This window comes from Zea mays, chromosome 6 (assembly GCF_902167145.1).
Source record: "Zea mays cultivar B73 chromosome 6, Zm-B73-REFERENCE-NAM-5.0, whole genome shotgun sequence".
Classification (NCBI taxonomy): Eukaryota; Viridiplantae; Streptophyta; class Magnoliopsida; order Poales; family Poaceae; genus Zea; species Zea mays.
This window is the reverse complement of record NC_050101.1, coordinates 109655316-109682320: the sequence shown is the minus strand read 5'-3', so window position 1 is coordinate 109682320 and position 27005 is coordinate 109655316. Positions and strand designations below refer to the sequence as shown.

The 27005-nt window shown below is 44.6% G+C and overlaps 1 pseudogene; it reads left to right on the top strand.

Annotated features, from left to right (window-relative positions):
• The first annotated feature begins 4731 nt into the window (after positions 1–4731).
• Positions 4732–6220, top strand: LOC118472229 (exopolygalacturonase-like; annotated as a pseudogene).
• The last annotated feature ends 20785 nt before the right edge of the window (positions 6221–27005 follow it).

Below are 27005 nucleotides of genomic sequence, written 5' to 3'. Positions count from 1 at the left end.
AAAGAAGGGGAAGAAAGAGCTTCGTGCACAAAAAAGAGAGCTTCGGAAAAAAGGGAAAATATTGTTCTCTGTGCTTCGCTGCGTACGAAAAGAAGGGAAGGTGTTTTTTCGCCGACGGCTCAAAAAAGAAAAATTTCGTCCACATCAAAGCATTTCCTATACAGCAATGGGAGGGTAAGGATATATAATAAGGTATGAACAGAATTCATTAAAGACCTTCGGCATTGTTTACATTTACAAAAGTTACGTTTACAAAAGCTCTCAAAAGTTTCTCAAGCATTGTTTACAGTCTACTATCTAATCCCCAAGGAGCTTCGGCTTCGGCGGCTTCGGCATCATTTTTGACCTTCGACTTCAGCTTCGTCATCCTACATGAATAAGATCGTTGTAAGTCAAAATCGAGCTTACAAGAAAAGGTAAGCACAAGGTATGGTTTCTTACTGGTTCAAGGTGGCTACGAGCTTCGTCTCCTGCCTTTTCTCGCCCACCTTTTGTCCATATCATTTTTATAAATCTATTCGAGATACTTCGGGCAAGATCTGGAATGTCGTCCAGGATTGATGGCGACAAAGTGAAATTTGGCCTATTCACAATCCTTCCATGCTCGCAGCCAGCCTTCAGGAAAGCCGCAGCAGTGCCTCGAGAAGCCACCCAGGCACAGAAGTCACCATGCCCAGCTATGACTTCGTCGAGCTCGTCAATCTCCCCCTCAATATGTTCGAAGGTTTTTGGTAGATCTTCAGCTGAGGGGGTAAATTTTCCACTGCTGGCTCCAACTGAGTAAAAAATCTTTTTTAACCGATGAATGCATCTGTGGCTGAATTCCAAGTAGTTTTCTTGAAGACTTGCCAGTAGTTTTTTCAAATCTGAATTCTTTTGAGCTTCGGCTTTAAGTTTTGCATTAAGATCTTGTTTTTCTTGTTCGAACTGCTTAGACTGGCGGAGAAGCTTCGTGTTCAGTTCTGTTATTTTTGCTTCAGCTTCCGCCAATAGTCCTTCGGTTGCCTGGAGCTCAAAGTTCTTTTTCTCGAAGGCATCTGATTGTTCCTTTATTTTGCTTTCCAAATTTTCAATCATGACTTCGTGCTTTTTATCTTCAAAATCTTGTTGCATCTGCAAGGCTTTGCTCAGAAGCATACTCTGTACGAAAACAACCTTCGTCAGACATGTTTTCGTTCTTAGAAATAATAAAGGTTAAAGGAAAAGCAGTTCACCTTGAAGTTGGAATAAAATAAGCTGCCAACGACATGTTGTCGTCGGTAGCGGCTGATGTCCGTTTCTAGCTTCGGAAATCCGATATTCTTGGACAGAGTACTGGTAATTTTGGCTCCAGTTTGATCTCGGATACAGCCCAATTTTTCATCATCAACGCCTCCGAAGAGGAGCGCTCCAGGCTTGTATCCGCAGGATTTGGCGTATTCTTTAAGCTCTTTTATTTCCGCTTTTGATAATTGTTCCCCGATTAAATTCCGGAACATGAAAGTTTCGTTCTCCGAAGCTTCATCAGCAATTTCTCTCCCTTTCGCCGACGCTACGGTCGCGGCCTCTTCGGCGGTGGTGGTAACTTCTTCTGTAGTCATGTCTAGCAGCATTTGGTCAATATGTTCAAATGTGCTCTCTAGGTTCAGATCTTCAACTGAGGCAGCTTCGGCGGCTGTGACCTCCGAAGGTGCAATTTCAATATTTGTCTCTTCCGCAGCCGCTGATATTTTTCGAGCTGAAGCTCTTGGCGGTGTCTTGTCGATAACTTCTGTCACACCGATCATCCTCTGTCTTTTTACTTTAGTTGTTTTCTTCATTCTTTCGGGCTCCTTTTCCTTCAGAAAAAATTTTGTCAGTCGAGGCCCTAGTGGACTTAGCTTCGCAGGCATGGATTCAGTCATTACCTGCAGAATGGCCTCTACATCAGTGGTAGAGGGTGATGCGGGGGATTTTTCTTCATCAGATATTTTTTGTTTCGGAGAAGATGCTTTCTTCTTCTTTGGAATCTTCTTCTTCGGTGTCTCTTCTTCATCTTTGTTTGAAGCTTCGGTCATCCTTTTCCTTTTTTGGCCTCCGGCATTTTTGTTTAAATTTTCATAGTCTGGGTATTCAAACTCCAGAGCGTCCAACACTCGGTTTAGCCTTCGCTTCGGACGGGTGCCGAAGGCCGCAGTCATCAATTGATCTTCTTTTTTAGAGTAATTGCCAAGTATTTCATTGCACATTGCTTCAATCGTATCTAGCCACTCTTGGCAAGGTGCTTTAAAGAACTTTTTAAACTTGAAATAGTAAGGTAAACGTACGAGTTCACCTTCTTTCTTTTCCCCCTGTAGCTTCGGCATTTCCCATTCTTTCAAACTGGGAAAAACTTTGAATGCTAAAAACTCTTGAACCAGGTCCCTTGTGCTGATATGCTCTGCAATAATTCTGAATTCACTCATTGCTTGTTGTGTTGGACCTTCGGGTGTCATGTTGCAGCGAGGTCGGGTTTCTCCGAAGATTAATTCCAGCGGGCTTTGTACAAGCTTTTCCTTGTCGTCATCAACCTTGACATAGAACCACTCTGATTTCCAGCCTGTTGCCCACTTGCTTCGGTAGCTAATTACAGGGAACTTTGTAGTTTTCTGATAGGCAAAGTTATAGCAACCAAAATTATCGTGCAATCCATCTTTTCTAGCCTTTGTTTGATAATGCAGCTCGTGAACCCGGCAGAAGCTGTCCGCAAATGGTTCCACTGCTTGGCTTCGGAGTGCCCAGATATAAACAATAAGCCTAACGATAGCGTTAGGGGTCAGCTGATGAAAATAGATACCGAACCTCTTCAGCACCTCTCCAATGATCCCATGTAGGGGGAATCTTAATCCAGCCTTTAAAAAGCTCTTGAAAATAACAATTTCATCTTTCTCTGGTTTTGGGGTAGTCTCTTCTCCCCCGAAGCGCAAAAGCTTCTTCTGATTTTCAGTGAAAAAGCCCGATTTTACCATCTTGGACAGATCAGCCTTCGAAACAGTAGATTTTCCGAAGTCCAAGTGGCTCGGCTTGCTTGGCATGGCAATGCGATAATCATCTTCGGAATCAGTTTCCTCAATATCTTCTTCCTCTGCTTCAGCGATTGCTTGTTCTGCTTGTTCTGCATCATCATGAGGGATCTTTTCCGAAGTCACTAGACCCGATCGTTGCATGGCTTCGGAGATGGGGAGAGTCTCCGAAGCTTCAGTTTCCTCCCCCTCGCGCTCAACCCTGGCGGTAGAGCGGACTCTGGCCATTCAATTATGAACTTGTGAAACTTTAATATTTTCTTCCTCCGAAGCAGGTTTCAAACTGGAGCTTCGTTCGATTCTAACAGACAAGCTTCGGTGATGGTTAAAAATTTTGGCAGGAAAACAGTGCAAATAGCAATGAATGCTGTGGTAACTTCACACCTACTCGTCTGTTTATATAGTGCTGCAGGTAAGAAGGCGAAGCGCCAGAGTTTTTACACCAGGCGCACACCCGCTTGCGCTCGCTGCGCGGTGGACCGCAGGGACAAACAGTAAACTCTGCAAGGTGGGACCGCTACATGCTGGGAAATTAAATCGTTTCTCGACAACGAGCTCAGGGAAGGTGTTTTTTGGACCTTCGGCTCCCCGAAGCTTAAGAGACTTTTTTCATGGATCAAGCTCGTTACGAAAAACGATCTAGCACCGCGAAAGGGGCTACTGTTGGGTCTATGCTTCGTCGCCGAAGGTCTTCAAGGGAGAAGCAGCTTTCGGCTGAAGCTGTTTGCATGAGATGGCCGAAGGTTCCTTTCCATGAAGCTTCGACAGTATAAACCGACTTAAAGATAGAATGACCTTTTAGTCCATAAAGGTCTGAGTCAATGTTGTAAGTTTTTATAAGGGGCATACTTGTAATTCCTCGCAGGCTGCGTCCTGTGCCTATAAATAGTGAACAGTATTCCTTTACTGTTCACGCATTCTGATATTTTGCAATCGCATCTGTCGGAATTCAACCTTTTGCCAAGGCAAAGGTATTTCTGTATCCAATAATTCAATATATTAAGTAATTATAATGTGATTTGTACACGTTTTATTTGTCCTTCTCATACCTTTTATTTTATGTTATCTTATAATTTCCGCTGAAATTTTATTACGAAGGTTTAAGCTTCGTAACTATGCTCTTGTCAGCCTTCGTTCGAAAACATTATTCTCAAGAGAATAATGTTTCATGGACGAAGGATGTTAACATTTAACATTTTATGTTGCCTTGTTCTTAATTCATAGCATTTAAGTACAAGTCTCCAACAGGCACCTAATCTCACATCTCACATCTTGTTATTGGGAATAGAAGGATGTAGCAGCACGACCACTACACCTTTAATAAAGGAATCACCATTTAATAATGCTGTTAATCAGAATTGGTCAAGTCTAGTGAATTGCCTTGTTCTTGGTTGAGCGTTTATCTTGGGGTGGGCTGAGTTCCTCATCCCATCTGTTTTGCTTCAGTTGGGGCATAAATGAGTTTACCACTTTGCATTTAGCTTCTACTATGTGAATTATATGTCTTTATATCCTGTATGAACTTCATGTTTTCCCCTCCTTATTATGTTAGTTTCAAAGGAGGTGCTGCCAGATTTTGCTGTATGTCCTGTCGTTATTACGCCTCTTGTGTTGAGTAAGTTAGGTGGGTGGGGTTTTTGGTAATATCCATTGTGTGTGACTAGTGGGGTGTTACATATTTATAGGTCCTAGTGCCCAGGCAACAAGAGACACGAATAAAGCATCGATCACGACAAGATGGCATGCACAGACAATGCGATGAGAGACTTGTTCCTCCTGGTCCTCTTCTGCATCGTGCATGGTGAGAAGGAAGAGTCAAAGGGCATCGATGCGAAAGCGTCCAGGCCTGGTGGGTCCTTCGACATCACCAAGTTGGGCGCCTCCGGCAATGGCAAGACAGACAACACGAAGGATGTGCAGGAGGCATGTGCATCGGCGTGCGGCGGCACTGGGAAGCAGACAATCCTCATACCCAAGGGCGACTTCCTTGTCGGACAACTCAACTTCACATGCCCTTGCAAGGGCGACGTGACCATCCAGGTGGATGGCAATCTGCTGGCGACCATGGACCTAAGCCAGTACAAGGAACATGGTAAATGGATCGAGATTCTACGCGTGGATAACCTGGTCATCACCGGCAAGGGAAACCTTGACGGGCAGGGCCCAGCCGTGTGGAGCAAGAACTCCTGCACCAAGAAGTACGACTGCAAGATCCTTCCCAACTCGCTGGTGATGTACTTCGTGAACAACGGGGAGGTGTCCGGGGTCACGCTGCTCAACTCCAAGTTCTTCCACATGAACATGTACCAGTGCAAGAACATGCTGATCAAGGACGTGACCGTGACGGCGCCCGGGGACAGCCCCAACACGGATGGCATCCACATGGGCGACTCATCCGGGATCACCATCACCAACACCGTCATTGGCGTCGGCGACGACTGCATCTCCATCGGCCCTGGGACCTCCAAGGTGAACATCACTGGCGTGACAAGGACGAGAAGGACGTCACGGACATCAACGTCAAGGATTGCACTCTTAAGAAGACGATGTTCGGCGTCCGCATCAAGGCGTACGAGGACGCCGCCTCCGTGCTCACCGTCTCCAAGATCCACTACGAGAATATCAAGATGGAGGACTCAGCCAACCCCATCTTCATCGACATGAAGTACTGCCCCAACAAGTTGTGTACCGCCAACGGCGCCTCCAAGGTCACCGTCAAGGACGTCACCTTCAAGAACATCACCGGCACCTCCTCCACCCCGGAGGCCGTTATCCTGCTCTACACAGCCAAGGTCCCATGCACCGGCGTCACCATGGATGACGTCAACGTCGAGTATAGCGGCACCAACAACAAGACCATGGCTATATGCACGAATGCCAAGGGCAGCACCAAGGGTTGCCTCAAGGAGCTTGCATGCTTCTTGACCCTCCGTCGACTGACCCATCTCTCTAGTTATAATTTTTCTCTCGTCCTTGCATTGCCCATTTGTTGCTATCCATTGGTAACGGACAACAGTAAAACGACAGACAACCAACAGCAATATTATGTTCGACGGTGTAACACCCTGAATTTGAGGGTATAAAATTTCTTCTCTAAATGCCAACCAAATTCAGGTGTTACCTCTTGTCTCTCTCTCTCTCTCTCTTTTCCTTTTGATTAAAAGTAAGTGAATTAGGCGAGGGTTTAATTATTTATTTTGTCAAAGCTTATGTGAGTCATGAAATGTTGCATCATGCTGAGCCTAAATTATTCTTTTGTTTGATGCACATGTTTGAATTGGTTCGAATTTGAAATTTGGTTTGAGTTTGATTTGAAAACCATAAAGAAATTAAAATAGAAAAGACATTAGAAATTTCAAAAAAAGAAAAGGAAAGCAGCTCGAACCTCCTCCCTCCTTGGCCTTTCGGCCCATCCAGCCCAATTAACCTCCCGCATCCGCTGACAAGCAGGCCCCACCTATCGGCGCCACGCCCCGCTCGCCCTCTCTCTCTCTTCTTAGTGGGACCGCCCCATCAGCACCGTGCCCTGCTCGCCCGCGCGTTCCCTCGCTGACTCGCGGCCCCTATTGTCAGACCCATCCCCTCCCCTGCAACTGTCGCGCCCGCGCCCATGGCGTGCGCCCATGCGGTCAAAGCGTGCCCACATCCCCACGACCTGCCCATGTCACCCGAGTGCTAGGTGAAGACCCCGAACACTCCCTCAGCTTGCCCCTGCCTCACATTCGCTCTTTCCCTGCCCTCGCACTCACCCAGCCGCAACGCCGCCCCCCGCTGTTGCTTCACCTTTCTGTTGTCGCCGCTGGACTTCTGCCAGCGCTTTGGCCATGGTGAGCTTTGCCTGAGCTTGGCGCACCGGGAACCCACGATGGTTTCCCCTTTCCTCAAATCCTCTACCCGATTTGCGCTCCACCTCTCCCCTGCGCAGGTCGGAGCTCGCTGCCGTCGTGATTCTTCAACGTCCGGTCAACTAGAGCCCCATCGCGCCGTGCCAAGCTGCCCGAAGCATCGTATCTGGGTAAGTGACATTCCTGTGTCCTTCTTTTGCGCCAATTCTGCTATACGTGGGGGATTTCAGCCATCGAAGTTGCCCCTCGCCGGGCCACAGCATCTTCATGGCGTTCGACCACTGCAACCCCTCCCTGAGCCCGAACTTAGGCCTAGAGCACCCCACCCTCTCCCTGGAGCCTATGCCAACCGCAGAGCGCCGGTTTAACCCTCACCGCGACGGGTATTGCTCGCCAGAGTAAGCTTGGGTTCGCCCGAGGGTCCCCCTCCACTGTCTGCCCGCCTTAGTCCTGTTCTCGGCACCCAGACCTTGCCATAGTGCTTGCCGAGTCCTCCCCAACCTCTCTGGCTACCCAGACCAACCCCCAGTGTCCTAGAAGCCCCGGTCTGCCTCGCCTCCGGCGACTGCGCCGCCGTGTCCGCGGAAAGCGCCACCCCTAGCTGACTAGAGGAGACTAAACCCCTCGTGCCGAATCCGAACAGCCCGGTCTTGATCTGACGGCCCGAAGTCGTGGATAACGGTTCGCGTGGTTTGTGGAACCAGAGCCATCGATCTACAATCCAGTGGCCAACACGCCCCGTGTCCTCTTCATACTGCTGACCCATGGGCCCCGGGTGTCAGTGCCTCAACCCACCCGAGCCCACCTATCAAGAGCCTGCGCCCTCGCTCGCTATTCTAATTTGGACCTTTGGTCGGAGATCAGACGGCTAGCGCAACCCCGTACCCCTTCGCGTGGCAATTTTGCTAAAGAGACCCTCGCTTTTTAGAAATCAACCCGTTGTCCCTGGTTTTCACGCACAGGCCTCTGTAATCTTACGGATTGAACCCTAGACTTCTATTTATTCACAAATTTAGGCCTAATTTTGTATTTTAAACATCAAAACTTGTTTATTTCATATCTTTTGCATATGAACTTCAAATGGAGTGATTCAAATTGCAAAATGTTCATAGGATTATTCTCTGTCCAAATAAATTATGATCATTCACTGTCTGTACGTGTTAATTTTATGCCTAGACTATAGGTTAGTATATGTAATAGTTTGTTTACTAAATAAGAAAATAAAAAGGAAACCCTAATGGTAATTAGATGTTTAACCTTGTGAGATTAATAATATGTAATGTATGAATTTATCCCTGGTATAATTTTGTGTCTCACTAAAATTAGTGGAATTAAAATTATGCAATCCATGGAGATAGATAATATTTAGGGAATCACAAACCACTAGTGTGCTAGTTCACTCTAGCACCTAAGTTGACCTTTTGTGTTTACATTGCTCTGTCAAACTTGTGTTCACTTGGTTGTATATGTTTGGTGTATTGTTCATTTGTCTTTATCCAATTGCATTGAATGCATGATCGCTTTGTTTAGACAATGAGCAGCTCATGGTTCCTTAGTGTGTTGTTGAAGATCTTCCTGAGCAACAACCTGGTGAAGGCAAGAGTCCTCTGACCTACTATGTCCTACTTACTTTATAGTTCACCGTCCCGCATTACATTATTTAAACCTAAGGATTAACTAGTCTGTATTTACATTATCCTTGTTTACCTTTTTGGGTTTCTAAGCTTTATGCTATTGCTTTAACTTAATCAATGAACATGATGTGAATCTTTATGATACAATGATGTTATCTCGATGATGATCTTGTGATACTTTAGGGGACTCAGGCTATTTCCTGAGTACCTCTCCGAAAGGACCTGTTCATTGAGTGACCACCCGGGATAACAGTACAACCATGAGTGTGGAATGGGACACCCTTAGCTGATTAATTAGAGGAACTTGAGGTGTAGTTGGCTTCGCCGTAGGGCCGTCTATGGGGTCCAGGCACAACACTTTCTCTGCCGAGGCTGGTTGCCGAGGTTCTTTCGATTTGGTTTTGTTAGTCACCCTTCTTATGGGGAGAATTACTATGTTTATCAAACTAGAGAAACCTAACGGGCGGCTATGACCTCTTGGGAATCTTTGTAAAGGCTACGTAGTGTATCCCTAGCCATTCACCTCGGTAGTGAAGATCGAGTTTGTACAACATAGGCTGGAAAGGGATCACGACTCGTGGGTAAAGTGTGCAACCTCTGCAGAGTGTTAGAAACTGGTATATCAGCCATGCTCACGGTTAAGAGCAGCCTTGGGATCCTCTTTGATTAGAAGAACTTTTGATACTTTTATGATTATGGTTAATGATGATAAATATAACTCTGATCAATGATATTTCCTCTTGGAGGGAGTACTTTTGGGTAATAACTGGGTTTATTGCTAAAACATGGCTTTACTACTAGGTAATAAATATCTGACCAACTAAAAGCAATTGCTTAACCTTAACTCCACATACAGCTAGTCAACATTAGCCAAACGGGACATTTGCTGAGTACGTTGATGTGTACGCACCCTTGCTTTAAAAACCACCCCACCCAAGGTTATCGCCAATATATTCAGTGCTCAGGAGGAGATGCAGGCAACATGGAGGACTTTGAGGAGTTCCAGGACTACGATGAGTTCTAGTTATGTTAGTGGTGAACCCCCAGTCAGCTGCCTGTGAAGGCTTTATCAGATACGCTCGCTTTTCCGCACTTTGATAATAGTAATGACAATGTTATGTTAATGACTCCGTGGATGTCTTGGACATCTTGATGTAATAAAGTACTATTTCCACTATTTACATTGAGCAATGTGTGATGATGTCCAATTATGTAATCGTTTTTTAAGTGAGTTTCTGATCCTGGCACGTACATGGTTCGCATTCTGTTTACCTTCCAAAACCGGGTGACAGACGACCTCCTAGGTGGCCGTCGGATAGAACGTTATATCCGACGGCCTAAGGCAGCCGTCGGACATAAGATCCTGCGTTCGACGGCTGTTAGACGGACGATTAGACATAAGGTTATTTTCGATGGCTATCAGATAAGCCATCGGACATAACCTTATGTCCGACGGTCGCCTAGGAGGCCGTCAGACATAAGGGATTTAAACCCCGTCAGCGCCCGCCCACGTTGTTTCAGTTCCATTCTTCAAGGAACACACAAGCTGAGGACGCCGCCACCCACCAGCCGCCGCCGCCGAGCACCTCCCCAGCCTACGGCAGCGCCCGCCCGCCCTGCCCCTGACGCTGCCCGAGCCCATGGCCACCTTCGTCACCATCCTCGATGCCGCCGGAGCCGCTCCGACGCAGCCCGCGCCTGCCTCAGCCTCTGCCCCCGCCCCCGACGCCGTCGGCGCCTGCCTCGACCCCACCGGCGCTCGCTTCACTGGCTCTACGTCGAGCTAAGTGAGTAATTTTGTAACTTTTAGTATTATTTTGTATATGCATATAGATTGTTTGCTATTAATTATGTTTAGTTTGTTATGTCTGACAACCTAAGTTTATTATGTAATTAAATTAGCTTGTTTTAGTTTATTTAGTGGTGCCTATATAATTTAAACTTTTAATTTCCGAGTGTAATTATTATGCCCTCGAAAATAAGATCATTTTATATGATTTAGGGTCCCATGAAATGATTTTTCAATGTAATATTGTATTAGTGTGGTTTATTAGTAATCATAACTAATTAAGTTAACGTCTCGTATCTAGTATGGAGGAGGATCGTCGATGGATGTCTGAAGGTTGGAAGAAAAGAGGTGCTTTATCAAGTGAGTGGGTTGCCAAGACTAACGCGTTTCTTGACCATGCTTTTGCTCGATTGGAGACTGGAATCGATGTTAGGTGCCCTTGTAGCAAGTGTCGGAACATTTATTTCCTTGACAGGGACTATGTCGATAGATCTTTGTAAGAACGGTAATATGCCAGGCTATGAGGTGTGGGTGCACCACGGTGAGGACCCACCTCCTCGTATTGTATCGTAAGTTCAGTCACATGAAGAGAGGTCTACGATAGGATGGAAGAGATGCTTGACGATGTACGCCATGAGCTTCTACCCGTGGATTCGGAGAACCCCGGTCAACCCTCCGATTATGAGGATCCTCCTACGCCTGAGGTTTAGAAGTTTTTCAAGCTCCTTAAAGCTGCCGAAGAGTCGTTGCACGAGCACACGAAAGTGACCATCCTTGTGTTCGTGACTCGACTTATGACTATTAAGTCTAAGTTTGCATTCTCAAACAACTGCTACAAGGAGCTTCTGAACTTGATCAGTGATGTACTTCCGGAGAATCACAAGATGCCAAAGGACATGTATGAGTCCAAGAAGTTGCTATCTGGTCTCGGTATGGACTACGAAAAAATCGATGTCTATGACAACAACTATATGCTTTTCTGGAAGGAGACCATGAGTGAGAAGAAGTGTAAAGTATGTGGTGAGCGTAGATTCGTAGAGGTTGAAAACGACAATGGTTTGACCGTGAAAACCGAGATAGCACGTAAGCAGGTTCGTTACATGCCTCTTATAACTCGGTTGAAACGTTTGTTCATCTCCAAGAATACAACCAGACACATGAGGTGGCACAAAGAAGGGGTACGCTAGAATCCAGATGTCATGGCACACCCAACTGATATAGATGCATCGAAGGTACTAGATGCCTTTGATTCTAGCTTTGCTATTGAAGTGCCAAATGTCCGCTTCAGTTTGGCAATAGATGGTTTCTCACCTTTCAATCTAACTGCACCATACTACTCATGTTGGCTCGTATTTGCTGTTCCATACGACCTTCCACCAACTCTTTGCATGAAATATGAATTTATTTTCTTATGTCTTGTAATACCTAGTCTGGATCATCCTAGAACAAAGATTGATGTGATGATGAGACCCCTGATTGAAGAATTGAAAATTTTGTGGGAAGGAGTCGAGGCGTACGATTGTTACAAGAAATAGAAGTTCAACCTGAGAGCTGCGTTTTTGTGGTCTATTCACGATTTTATGGCTTATGGTATCTTTGCTGGATGGAGTTGTCATGGGATTCTGACATTTCCGATATGCGCTGAAGACACTTTATGCTTCTGACTGAAGTTTGGTGGAAAGATATGTTACTTCGATTGCCATAGATGTTTTTTTGCCAGAGGATCACCCATTTAGGCTCGATAGAAACGCTTTTAAACAAGTTGTTGCATCTCATATCGTATTTTACTGATTCTTGTTTTGGGTACATGTCAATGCATCTATTTGCTTGATGGAAAAACATTTCATGTAGGTGTCTGTGCCTTGGATGGCCACCCAATCATAGGGTTATCGGGCCTTGTGCAGGTGGTGGGATTCCCCTGAGTTTCATGCCATTTTCGAAAGGAACATGGGAAACCATGGTACTGAGTCGTTCCACAACTACGACGGTGAGGACATGTACACTTGGCTAAGCGAATGGTATGTCATAGTATGTTGTAACTTCGAATTACATAGAAATGTGTCATTCTAACTTGTATGTACAGGAAGACAAATCTGCCTGTACGCCTACGAATCTGGAGGTGTATATGTAAGGGCATAAGGGTTCTGATCCACAGAATCCTGATGTTTTATGCACTCAGACAACCACCGACCGTCTAGTGAGTTTTTGGTACTCTATTATGTGTTTGTGCATCAACTTGGTAATGCACTTATATTTGGTATGTTTGCCTCCAGGCTTTGTATGGGCAGGAGATGGTTCAGCGCCATGGGCAGGACTACGATTGGAGGAACCAACCAATCGACCCTTAGGTAGTATATGCTAGTGCAGGAGGATAAGCCCATGGACGATGAGAGTATTTTATTTGGATTTCAAAATTGTTCTCATATGCTTGTGATTGAACCGAGTCCATGGTTTACTCTACTAAGTGCATGGTTCACTCTTGTAGGTTGGGTATTTTTGATTCCACGATTGATTCTAGGGAGCTGAGACACCGTGGACGACAGTCCACATCCTCATCTTCGCAGTTGTCCCGTTCTCGATCATCCGCCCAAGAGATAGAGATTGCAGTGTTGCGTCAGCATGCAGAGTATCATAAATCAGTTTTGAGGGAAACAAATGGAGTATTAGAGGCAACAAGCTGAGTACTAGAAGAAGAAGGACGAGTATTATTCAAACCTCCAGGCCCATAATCAAGCTCTACTCTCGGTAAGTTGAAGTAACATTTTGTTCATAACAACTAAAAACACATGATGTGTACCTTATTTTCTCAACAATGGCTTGCATCTAATTTGTAGCAACTAGCACAACAAGCGGGCGTCTCGATGCCGACATATGGGATGCCGCCTCTGGACTTTGCACTGTCGATGCCAATGTTGTTGCCTCCACCCTGCCTTAATTCCATATGGTATGTACACATATACGTGTGTGACATGTTCATAGTTGTCTTATGTGTTAAAATGATAAACTTAGTGGTTAATATTTCATGTGGGTGTGTTATAGGGATTTCAGACACCTTCCGCTTCAGTTGCCGCACCTAGAGATGCGTCTGGTCAAGACGACACATCGAATTCTGAGGTGAACAACCTTTTCAACACCTAGAGTCCAGCCGGAGGAAGTGGCTATAACTTGAACCAACCAGGTGACGGATATGAGTGATAGTTCATCAAATGTGTTTGATTTGGAACTATGTCAATGTTCATGTCAAGGACTATGTGTCGAACTATGTTAGTGTTTAATTTGGAACTATATGTTGATGTAAAAGACTTGTTGCAACTATTTGGAACTATATGTTTGTGAATGTGAGGTGATGTTTGTGAATGTGAATACTTATGTGAATTGATGTTTGTGAATGTATGTGAATATGTGGTGTAACACCCCTGGTGTTACTGTTACTAAAATTTGAGCATAACATCATCAGCATTAGCATTTCATGTGTTTGATACACCTAGAATGCATTCACTAGGCTGAAGTTTCAAACAAGTTGTATTGATATGGCATTTTGCAAATAAAACCCTGGAGTAGGGTACTTAACCCTAAATGGGGTTTAGAAGGGTAAAACAAAATCCAAAAAGAGAAAACCCTAAAGCTTAAGTGAAATAGTCATAAAAAATGTTACTAAGAAGGGACCTAAATTATATTCACACCCCTGAAATACCAAAAACCCTAAAAAGGACCCTAGAAAACCCTAAACCTAAACCCTAGGGGGCTAAGTGCAAAATCAGTGCATGTTTGGACTAAAGTACAAAAACTATGAAAGTAAGGTATCTTAAGTCATATGGTTCATAATCATGAAGATTTGCAAGCTAAACCCTGAATTTTGCACCTATTTGCAAAAAGAACCTATTTGAGTTCTAAACCTAAGTCTGAAATTCAATGACATTGGCTCAACTTTGGAGCTCTATATCTTCCAAATTATTGAGAATTTGCCCTAGGTCACCACATCAATTTTGTAGATCTATCAAAGGTGAACAACTTTGTTTAAGGGATTAAACATTGTTGTTATGAAGAATTTGGAGATAATTAAACCCAAAGTCAGGCTGTCAGGCTGTTTGATGTCTGAATTTCAGACTAACAATACAACTGCAAGAACTTTGGGCACGAATTCTGGCATGATCGAGCAAGAATTTGCCTAGGGTTGCTATACCAAGATTATAGTTGGATCCTAGAGCTATAACTTTGCTAAAGAGTGTCGATCATGTTATTACATAAAATTAAGAGAAAATTCGCCCTAAACTTTGGCTGTCAGGTGCACTAAATGAGGAATGGCCATGGTACAATACTGAAGAAGATCGACTGCCAGCCGTTCATCGTCGATGACCTCTCCGCCGCGATTCGTGCCACCGCTGTCTCGATTCGTGATCGGGGAGGAATGGATAACACCGGGGATGGGTAAAAAGATCTGGGCGGGATGGATTGCGATTGCTAGCTGGTCCGGCCATCCTGTACACTTGCCGCGCGGCCGTCCGAGTTTATCCTCACCGGAGCTCGCCGTTTCACTCAACCGTGCCACGCCGCAAAGCATTCTCCACGTCGTAGGGATCATGGAGGATAGTCAGTTACCCCTCCTGCACCGTTTTCTCCTCGCTCGCCACGATACGCAGAGCACGGTGAAATATCCAAGTCGCCGTGAGCTGATCTCCAACCCAAATTCCCTGGCCGCCGCTCACGATCACTATAAATTGAGTGCACCCGCGGCTCCATAGGGTAATCACGCATCTATTGCACCAATCCTTGCCCCGGATTATCCACCAGGGACCAAGAATTGCTCACTTCCCCCAATCACGGTTTCCGCCACCGTAAAACGCACCTCGCCGTGGCCAGCCACTTCCAGGTTTGTTCATGCTATCTGCTGCCTTGTTTCAGCATTAGTGTGCTTCCCTGATGCTCCTCAACCAACCCAATTACACTGAGTCCCCCTTAATTACCGGGAACGCGATACCCATTCGAGTGTCCGTGCTGTTTCCATGGACCGATCGATTCAATGTCCCATTGATGAAATTGTTTGAGGGGAAACCCTCGTTAGGTCTTGGATTTGATCTCTGCCAAAGTAGAACGCTAGTCATCACGTGAATCATCCGATACATGCTCGCCGGAGTTCGTCCCTACGCGGTTCGCCATCTTGTAGATGTCAGTGAGACATGTGAATAGCGCCAAGGACCGCCACTCTAATTTTGAACCGGTAAGGGCGTTTTTGCAAAGTTGTCGCGGGCACGCGTGCGCGCGGGCGAATTTGCTCGCTGCTGGGCCGCTTCGGCTGAAATGAGCCCAACACTGTTTAAGCTTTTCTCTTTTCTTTTTCCGTGAAACTTTAGAAATCTATAGAAAATTGTAGAAAAATGGTAAAAATGTCAAACCAATTTTGCTAAATTCCTAATTTTCATAGAATTTAATAAAAATAGTTTCATGATTTTTAGGTCAAATAGAGAATTTTGGAGCATTTAAAATAGCCTAAAACATTGTTTCTGGATTTTTAGAAAATAGATAATAACTCCAAAAAATCCCCAAACTTTTGAGATGATCTTTATACATTATTTAGAAGCCTTGGGTAGAGTTTGGTATGATTTGGACCTTGTTTGATACTTAGGACCCAAAACCCTACCCCTGCCCTTTGAATTCCTTTATTAACTCCGGAAACCCTAGGTTCTCGGAGAACCGTGAAGGAAAATTGTATTCAAGACTTTAGAAAATAAACTTTTACTATCTTTGCACTCTCATGAGCATTACATGGGCATTCATTATTATGTATGGTTATATTTAGAAAACGAGGAAGAAGTTGAAGTAGAAGAAGAAAAGACTTCACCACCACCACCCGAGGAACATCAGGCAGGCAACTGCTTTTATTTTGATATCTGCGGATCCGAGCCTGATTCACCTATAAACCAAGGCAAGCCCCGGTGCATTTGCCACCTCCTTGATTCTTTTAAAATCTTTCTCACTTGCTTGATGCATTAGGTGATAGGAGTTGAATGCTAAAACAATTCCTGCATTACCTTCCTTGAATTTGATTACCTTCCTTTGAATCCCTGTTTTACAAACGGTTTTTACTATGCTTAGTCTTGCTCTAGCAAAACAAAATGTTTTGTTTTTACAAAATATGATGTGGCAAAGTGGGAGGGATGTTTTCGAAAATAAAACTTGATGGTGAGTCCATCATGGCCATGATGGGTTCAGTATCGGAAAAGATGTACCTCTGTCAGGTACCAAACTTTGGGATTTGAAATGATTAAGCTAAGATCGGGCTGGTGACTTGCATGAGAAGATAGTCTCGGTGTAGTGTCTCCGTCTGAGTCGATTAAGGACCATGTCGATGTAGGCCTGCTGACCGAGGACCCTTTAACTGGTCACATGCCTCGTCATGGGTAAGCTTTGCCTCGGGCAGACTAATACCAGAATAAGATACCACGCAATGGGAGTGGAGAGATGGCGAGAGTAGCGTGTACCCTCCATGGCAAGAGGCTGGACGGTGGTGTATCTGTGCTCTCGGTTGGCGTGAACCTGATCTGGTCTTAAGAACCTCGGTGGCGGGTTGACATATGCAAGGGTTAAGTGCTACATATGTCGTGTGATCAGAGATCCTCAGCTGAGTATAATCGATTCGAATCTCCGTACCTTCACGGTTATGAAAACTTGGTCTCTGACCTATACGTAGAACTCCAGTAAAGATGAAGGGTTGTTAAGAAATTGGCTAGTGTAGGTCAAGTGATTGAACTAGGGTTGAAAGAACTCTAGTTACAGGTAATTAAACTTAACTTGACAAATAAAACTGGATTTTTAAGGATCCACTGTTAGTAAGCATTTCTGCAAACAGAATCGTTGATTATTGAGAAACCTTACCTTGACTCCCTTATAACCAGCATACCCTTAAGAGTCTTTTTTAGTCGGGTAAGTCTCGCTCAGTAATTCCATACTCAGGGTTTTATTCCCTATTATTTTTAGGTGAGGAAGCAACAAACTTTTGTTGTTTCTGTTCCAAGGTGATCTCAAAAGAAGAAGACCAAGAGTAAAGCTGCGGGAGGAAAGGATCCTCCATAAAAACTTTTGTGTAAAACTTATCGGGAGGGGTTTTTGCCTCCCTTGGCTTGTAATAATAATACTCTGCACTCGTATGTTATATTTTGGTCTGTAAATATTAATCTTTGCCTTACTTTTAAATAAAGGTAAGTTAATGTAATGGCTTTCGCACTTTCGTAACTCTGATGCTTGTAATGTCTGCGTGACGGGTAAAACGCTCTTGGGAAAGGTAAGAAAAGTAGATACCGAACTTGTCAAGTGATTCAGGGGCACCTGTAGGGTTGTCTGAGGTCCGTTGGACAAGGACAACTGTAGGTGGGCCTAATGACTTGGGAGGTTCCGTCACATGTGGTTGTATATGAAATCTGTGGTTTTCTATGTAAATGTCAGAAATGTACAAAAATATAATTTTTTTGCAACTGCTGAAATTCATTGTCTGATGGCTTAACACAAGACGTCGGACATAATACTTCATTATGTCCGAAGGCTAACATAGGCCGTCGGCTAATATAGGCCACCAGACATAAGCGATGGACGACCGTTAACTACCGTTACCGAGGATAAACGTCGATGGCCGAAAGGTGCCGTCAGACATAGCTTATGTCCAATGGCCACCATCGGAAATAAGAGTATTTTTGACCCTTTATGACAGAGGGATGGGTACTGTCGAACATAAGCCTACGACCGTCCGTCGAAAATAACTTATGTCTGATGGCTTTAACTGTCGAAAATACCCTGTTTTACTAAAGTGACGAATAAGCACCACCCACGTATATGTATTTCCTTTAATCTGGGTTGCTGCTGCTCGTTCTAGTAGCATATTATTGACCAAACTTCTACCACGTCCTACGTACAATCCTGCATGTATTAGAGTACGTCTGGTTTCACATCAGACACTTATTCACGTTGTGTTTGTTTTTTCAAAGAAGAATGTAAAAGTTCATGTACCTGAGCTCCAGGACATGCCATTTTTGTTTTCTTTTGTTTTTTTGCAAGCACCACATAGCAGTTTAAAAGCTAAATTCCACCGAATCTATCTCTATATATGCATACACTCAAAACGTCTCCAAAACCCTCCTTAAAAATCATTTGGGAAGTCAATGCATGATTATGCCAAGTGATCGATGAACAAAATAAATAGAGGGCTTTATTTTTATCTTCCTCGCCAGTAGTTTTTAGTAATTAGAAAATCTTCAGGACTCTGATGTATAATTTACTTGCTAAACCAGAGACAAGTTAACAAAATAAGCACCAACCTTAATTTACCCCCTCCAATAGTTTACCATATGAACTTTCTAAAAAAACGAATTGTTTGGCGCAGCAATTCCAGGTCAGTACGGCCATCCACCATGTCCGTCGACAGATAGGTTGTCATTCTCGGTTCACCCCATCCACCATGTGTGTTAGTACCGGACCTTGTACATTATTCCCCATGATCTTCATGGGACAGCGACGGTAGAAGTGCTACACAAAAACATTTGTCAGCTTATTCCTTTGGCTTTAATCTGTACCGGTTTCTACTGTTTCTACAATATTTTTGTCTCTATAGATTGCAGCTGCAGCAGCCTGAACAGCTGGCTTCAACGGATACCAGACAATCGAAACTAAATGTCTTAGCTTATAGTCTCGGTTGCATGCACCGATATTAATTAATTGATATATTTAATACCAATTGTTGAATATATGTTCAAGAGACAATCATGACATATGATAACACTAATGAGTCTTTATGGTAAAAACACATTAGTAAGGGTCTATATGTACCAAAGGTCTGGCATGCTTGAGAGAATCATATTAGCTACGGCTGTCTCTTCCTATGGTTGCAGACGCTCGATACGTCGACACCGCTTCTCTCGATATGCATGGTGTTAGCGCACCGACATTACGATATTTCATCTTCACACGTATGGATATACCATGGTGACACTGTTGTTACTGTGGTGTTGATCAATAATGAACTTGAGGAGGATGGTCAAATGTGTTGTTGTTGGTACGTAAGGACATTCGATGACTTCCACTACATCAATGTGTCCTTCCACTGTGTTGCGCGTCTAGTAGTAGAAATGCATGATTCTGTAGTTACATGCAATCTTGGTTAAACATGGTAGATATGCTAGTGTGTATCGTGCATGATTTCCATCAGTGGTACCAGAGCTAGGTCATGCACAATTTTTGATCTAGATTATTTGCATATAGGTGATACTCCTAGTATATTGCATCTATATTTCTTTGGTTATAGCACCACTTAGGAAAATGAGGTAATTGCCAGTATAGTTGCATATCTCTACCGACTAGAATCACCGTAGGGATAACAATACATGTATCTTTTAGATTGAGAATGTCAAGAAATCTGAATTGGATATACTGTTATGGCTCTATGTCATACAATTGTCAATATGATTGACAGTAAAAATAGATACATTTAGCTTGTCTTCAAATCAACTTGATTTGATTAATCTGGTGATATTTATATAGAGCTTACAGTGATGTGACCAGGAATTTCTGAGTGTACAACATAGATTATTTGGACAAACCATTTTCATACCGCATGGTAGTATCCGGCTCTCCACCTAGCATAGTTTTATAGAGAATATTATGAATAATATGAACCAAATATAGAAACCACATATAGGACTTGATGATGTAGATCACCATGATAAATGGATGACTTCTATCCTACATTTAATATAATTATCTGCGATGGTTTATTTTCCTACCTTACTATCCACCCATGTACTAAATATGATAGGATAGTTTCCCTAAAAAATTAAGAGTTTATTTTGATACCCTTCCAATTACTATGTTTATATAGATTCTAATCATCACTTGGTGGGCCTACCAAAGCAAAGTCTCATTGATTATTTTAATCTAATAGGGTAAGTCCTAGACATTTGCTAAAGATGAAGGGCAAAGGTGAGGGCAAGGCTAAAGATGAGATCTCAAAGCTAAATGCAAAGTCTAAGTCTGGCCTTTCTTCTAAAGACAAAAATTTCATTGTGGTGACCTTGAGAAACGGTCTAGGAACTACAAGAAGTACTTAGAAGACTAAGGAAATTGAGACTTCTATTTTGTTTATATATGTTATTGAAATTAATCTGGCTATTTCTTTTAGTGAATCATGGGTATTTGATATCAGATCGATGATTCATACTTGCAAATCATTGCAAGGACTAAAAAGGACTAGAATATTTGCTACAAATGAGTTGAATATGTGTGTAGGCAATAGAGCAAAGGTTGTTGCACTAGCCATCGACACTTATCAAGTGCCACTTGTACACATTTTAGAAAGATCTTAACAAATATCTAATCCAGAGAATTCCTAATTTTCTATAGCAACATATATCTAAGTTTTATAGCTTGCCATGGTTATTATTGTAGAAGATTTTGAAACCTTGCCTTATGCCCTCATTTCATGGCTTCATGACTGTTATAGAAATTTCTAAATTTTTTGTTTTGTTTCTGTTGGTACCTCAAGATTGGGGCACCCACTACTGCTGGATCAAGCTGGACCCTCCAGGACCATTGGAGCTTTGTCTTTTAGTTGCACTGGACAGTCCGGTTCCGCACCGGACATGTACTGTTCACTGTCCGGTGCGCCTCTGGCGGCTGCTCTGACTTCTGCGCGCACTGTCCGCGTACTATAGCGTTTACAGGTGTTCGTTGCAGTCGACCGTTGCACTGTTAGCCGTTGCTCCGCTGGTGCACCGGATAGTCCGGTGGCACACCGGACAGTCCAGTGAATTATAGCGGAGCTACACCTGAGAAACCCGAAGGTGGCGAGTTTGGAGTTGTACAGTCCTGGTGCACCGGACACTGTCCGGTGGCATACCGGACAGTCCGGTGCGCGCGAGACCAGGGTACCCTTCAGTTCCTTTGCTCCTTTGCTTTTGAACCCTAACTTTGATATTTTATGGGTTTGTGTTGAACCTTTATGCACATGTGGAATTCTCCTCTCAAGGACGTCACCTTCAAGAACATCACCGGCACCTCCTCCACCCCGGAGGCCGTTAGCCTGCTCTGCACTGCCAAGATCCCATGCACCGGCATCACCATGAGTGACGTCAACGTCGAGTATAGCGGCACCAACAACAAGACCATGGTTATATGCACGAACGCCAAGGGCAGCACCAAGGGTTGCCTCAAGGAGCTTGCATGCTTCTAGACCCTCCGTCGACTGACCCATCTCTCTAGTTATAATTTTTCTCTCGTCCTTGCATTGCCCATTAGTTGCTATCCATTGGTAACGCACAACAGTAAAACGACAGACATCCGACAGCTATATTATGTTCGACGGTGTAAAACCCTGAATTTGAGGGTATAAAATTTCTTCTCTAAATGCCAACCAAATTCAGGTGTTACCTCTTGTCTCTCTCTCTCTTTTCCTTTTGATTAAAAGTAAGTGAATTAGGCGAGGGTTTAATTATTTATTTTGTCAAAACTTATGTGAGTCATGAAATGTTGCATCATGCTGAGCCTAAATTATTCTTTTGTTTGATGCACATGTTTGAATTGGTTTGAATTTGAAATTTGGTTTGAGTTTGATTTGAAAACCATAAAGAAATTAAAATAGAAAAGACATTAGAAATTTCAAAAAAAGAAAAGGAAAGCAGCTCGAACCTCCTCCCTCCTTGGCCTTTCGGCCCATCCAGCCCAATTAACCGCCCGCATCCGCTGACAAGCGGGCCCCACCTATCGGCGCCACGCCCTGCTCGCCCTCTCCCTCTCTTCTTAGTGGGACTGCCCCGTCAGCACCGCGCCCTGCTCGCCCGCGCGTTCCCTCGCTGACTCGCGGCCCCTATTGTCAGACCCATCCCCTCCCCTGCAACTGTCGCGCCCGCACCCATGGCGTGCGCCCATGCGGTCAAAGCGCGCCCACGTCCCCACGACCTGTCCATGTCACCCGAGTGCTAGGTGAAGACCCCGAACACTCCCTCAGCTCGCCCCTGCCTCACATTCGCTCTTTCCCTGCCCTCGCACTCACCCAGCCGCAGCGCCGCCCCCCGCTGTTGCTTCACCTTTCTGCTGTCGCCGCTGGACTTCTGCCAGCGCTTTGGCCATGGTGAGCTTTGCTTGAGCTTGGCGCACCGGGAACCCACGATGGTTTCCCCTTTCCTCAAATCCTCTACCCGATCTGCGCTCCACCTCTCCCCTACGCAGGTTGGAGCTCGCCGCCGTCATGATTCTTCAACGTCCGGCCAACCAGAGCCCCATCGCGCCGTGCCAAGCTGCCCGAAGCACCGTATCTGGGTAAGTGACATTCCTGTGTCCCTCTTTTGCGCCAATTCTGCTATACGTGGGGGATTTTGGCCGTCGAAGTTGCCCCACGCCGGGCCGTAGCATCTTCACGGCGTTCGACCAATGCAACCCCTTCCTGAGCCCGAACTTAGGCCTAGAGCACCCCCACCCTCTCCCCGGAGCCTATGCCGACGGCATAGCGCCGGTTTAACCCTCACCGCGACGGGTATTGCTTGCCAGAGTAACCTTGGATTCGCCCGAGGGTCCCCCTCCACCGTCTACCCATCTTAGTCCTGTTCTCGGCACCCAGACCTTGCCATAGTGCTTGCCGAGTCCTCCCCAACCTCTCTGGCTACCCAGACCAACCCCTAGTGTCCTAGAAGCCCCGGTCTGCCTCGCCTCCGGTGACTGCGCCGCTGTGTCCGCTGAGAGCGCCACCCCTAGCTGACCAGAGGAGACTAAACCCCTCGTGCCGAATCCGAACCGCCCAGTCTTGATCTGACGACCTGAAGTCATGGATAACGGTTCGCGTGGTTTATGGAACCAAAGCCATCGATCTACAATCCAGTGGCCAACGCGCCCCATGTCCTCTTCATACTGCTGACCCATGGGCCCCGTGTATCAGTGCCTCAACCCACCCGAGCCCACCTGTCAAGAGCCTGCGCCCTCGCTCGCTATTCTAATCTGGACCTTTGCTCGGAGACCGGACGGCTAGCGCAACCCCGTACCCCTTCGCGTGGCAGTTTTGCTAAAGAGACCCTCACTTTTTAGAAATCAACCCGTTGTCCCTGGTTTTCACGCGCAGGCCTCTGTAATCTTACGGATTGAACCCTAGACTTCTATTTATTCACAAATTTAGGCCCAATTTTGTATTTTAAACTTCAAAACTTGTTTATTTCATATCTTTTGCATATGAACTTCAAATTGAGTGATTCAAATTGCAAAATGTTTATAGGATTATTCTTTGTCCAAATAAATTATGATCATTCACTGTCTGTACATGTTAATTTTATGCCTAGACTATAGGTTAGTATATGTAATAGTTTGTTTACTAAATAAGAAAATAAAAAGGAAAACCCTAATGGTAATTAGATGTTTAACCTTGTGAGATTAATAATATGTAATGTATGAATTTATCCCTGGTATAATTTTGTGTCTCACTAAAATTAGTGGAATTAAAATTATGCAATCCATGGAGATATATAATATTTAGGGAATCACAAACCACTAGTGTGCCAGTTCACTCTAGCACCTAAGTTGACCTTTTGTGTTTACATTGCTCTATCAAAATTGTGTTCACATGGTTGTATGTGTTTGGTGTATTGTTCCTTTGTCTTTATCCAATTGCATTGAATGCATGATCGCTTTGTTTAGACAATGAGCAGCTCGTGGTTCCTTAGTGTGTTGCTGAAGATCTTCCTGAGCAACAACCTAGTGAAGGCAAGAGTCCTCTGACCTACTATGTCCTACTTACTTTATAGTTCACCGTCCCGCATTACATTATTTAAACCTAAGGATTAACTAGTCTGTATTTACCTTATCCTTGTTTACCTTTTTGGGTTTCTAAGCTTTATGCTATTGCTTTAACTTAATCAATGAACATGATGTGAATCTTTATGATACAATGATGTTATCTTGATGATGATCTTGTGATACTTTAGGGGACTCAGGCTATTTCCTGAGTACTTCTCCGTAAGGACCTGTTCATTGAGTGACCACCTGGGATAACAGTACAACCATGAGTGTGGAATGGGACACCCTTAGCTGATTAATTAGAGGAACTTGAGGTGTAGTTGGCTTCGCCGTAGGGCGTCTATGGGGTCCAGGCACAACACTTGCTCTGCCGAGGCTGGTTGCCGAGGTTCTTTCGATTTGGTTTTGTTAGTCACCCTTCCTGTGGGGAAAATTATTGTGTTTATCAAACTAGAGAAAACTAACGGGCGGCTATGACCTCTGGGGAATCTTTGTAAAGGCTACGTAGTGTATCCCTAGCCATTCACCTCGGTTGTGAAGATCGAGTTTGTACAACCTAGGCTGGAAAGGGATCACGACTCGTGGGTAAAGTGTGCAACCTCTACAGAGTGTTAGAAACTGGTATATCAGCCGTGCTCACAGTTAAGAGCAGTCTTGGGATCCTTTTGATTAGAAGAACTTTGGATACTTTTATGATTATGGTTAATGATGATAAATATAACTTTGATCTCTGGTATTTCCTCTTGGAGGGAGTACTTTTAGGTAATAACTGGGTTTATTGCTAAAACATGGCTTTACTACTAGGTAATAAATATCTGACCAACTAAAAGCAATTTCTTAATCTTAACTCTACATACATCTAGTCCACATTAGCCAAACGGGACATTTGCTGAGTATGTTGATGTGTACTCACCCTTGCTTTGAAAACCACCCCACCCAAGGTTGTCACCACTATATTCAGTGCTCAGGAGGAGATGCAGCAACATGGAGGACTTTGAGGAGTTCCAGGACTGCGATGAGTTCTAGTTATGTTAGTGGTGAACCTCCAGTCAGCTGCCTATGAAGGCTTTATCTGCTACGCTCGCTTTTCCGCACTTTGATAATAGTAATGACAATGTTATGTTAATGACTCCGTGGATGTCTTGGACATCTTGATGTAATAAAGTACTATTTCCACTATTTACTTTGAGCAATGTGTGATGATGTCCAATTATGTAATCGCTATGTAAGTGAGTTTCTGATTCTGGCACGTACATGGTTCGCATTCTGTTTACCTTCCAAAACCGGGTGACAGACGACCTCCTAGGTGGCCGTCAGATAGAACGTTATATCCGACGGCCTAAGGCAGCCGTCGGACATAAGATCCTACGTTCGACGGCTGTTAGACAGACCGTTAGACATAAGGTTATTTTCGATGGCTATCAGATAAGCCGCCAGACATAACCTTATGTCCGACGGTCGCCTAGGAGGCCGTCGGACATAAGGGATTTAAACCCCGTCAACGCCCGCCCGCGTCGTTTCAGTTCCATTCTTCAAGGAACACACAAGCCGAGGCCGCCGCCACCCACCAGCCGCCGCCGAGCACCTCCCCACCCTGTGCCGGCGCCCGCCCTGCCCCCGACGCTGCCCGAGCCCATGGACACCTTTGTCACCGTCCTCGATGCCGCCGGAGCCGCTCCGATGCAGCCCGCGCCCGCCTCAGCCTCTGCCCCCGCCCCCGACGCCGTCGGCGCCTGCCTCGACCCCACCGGCGCTCGCTTCACTGGCTCTACGCCCAGCTAAGTGGGTAATTTTGTAACTTTTAGTATAATTTTGTATATGCATATAGATTATTTGCTATTAGTTATGTTTAGTTTGTTATGTCCGACAACCTAAGTTTATTATGTAATTAAATTAGCTTGTTTTAGTTTATTTAGTGGTGCCTATATAATTTAAACTTTTAATTTCCGAGTGTAATTATTATGCCCTCGAAAATAAGATCATTTTATATGATTTAGGGTCCCGTGAAATGATTTTTCAATGTAATATTGTATTAGTGTGGTTTATTAGTAATCATAAGTAATTAAGTTAACGTCTCGTATCTAGTATGGAGGAGGATCGTCGATGGATGTATGAAGGTTGGAAGAAAAAGGTGCTTTATCAAGTGAGTGGGTTGCCAAGACTGACACGTTTCTTGACCATGCTTTTGCTCGGTTGGAGACTGGAATCGATGTTAGGTGCCCTTGTAGCAAGTGTCGGAACATTTATTTCCTTGACAGGGACTATGTCGATAGATCTTTGTAAGAACGGTTATATGCCAGGCTATGAGGTGTGGGTGCACCACGGTGAGGACCCACCTCCTCGTATTGTATCGTAAGTTCAGTCACATGAAGAGGGGGCTATGATAGGATGGAAGAGATGCTTGACGATGTACGCCATGAGCTTCTACCCGTCGATTTGGAGAACCCCGGTCAACCCTTCGATTATGAGGATCCTCCTATGCCTGAGGTTCAGAAGTTTTTCGAGCTCCTTAAAGCTACCGAAGAGCTATTGCACGAGCACACGAAAGTGACCGTCCTTGTGTTCATGACTCGACTTATGACTATTAAGTCTAAGTTTGCATTCTCAAACAACTGCTAGAAGGAGCTTCTGAACTTGATCAGTGATGTACTTCCGGAGAATCACAAGATGCCAAAGGACATGTATGAGTCCAAGAAGTTGCTATCTGGTCTCGGTATGGACTACGAAAAAATCGATGTCTACGACAATAACTATATGATTTTCTAGAAGAAGACCATGAGTGAGAAGAAGTTTATAGTATGTGGTGAGCGTAGATTCATAGAGGTTGAAAACGATGATGGCTTGACCATGACGACCGAGATAGCACGTAAGCAGATTCGTTACATGCCTCTTATAACTCGGTTGAAACGTTTGTTCATCTCCAAGAATACAACCAGACACATGAGGTGGCACAAAGAAG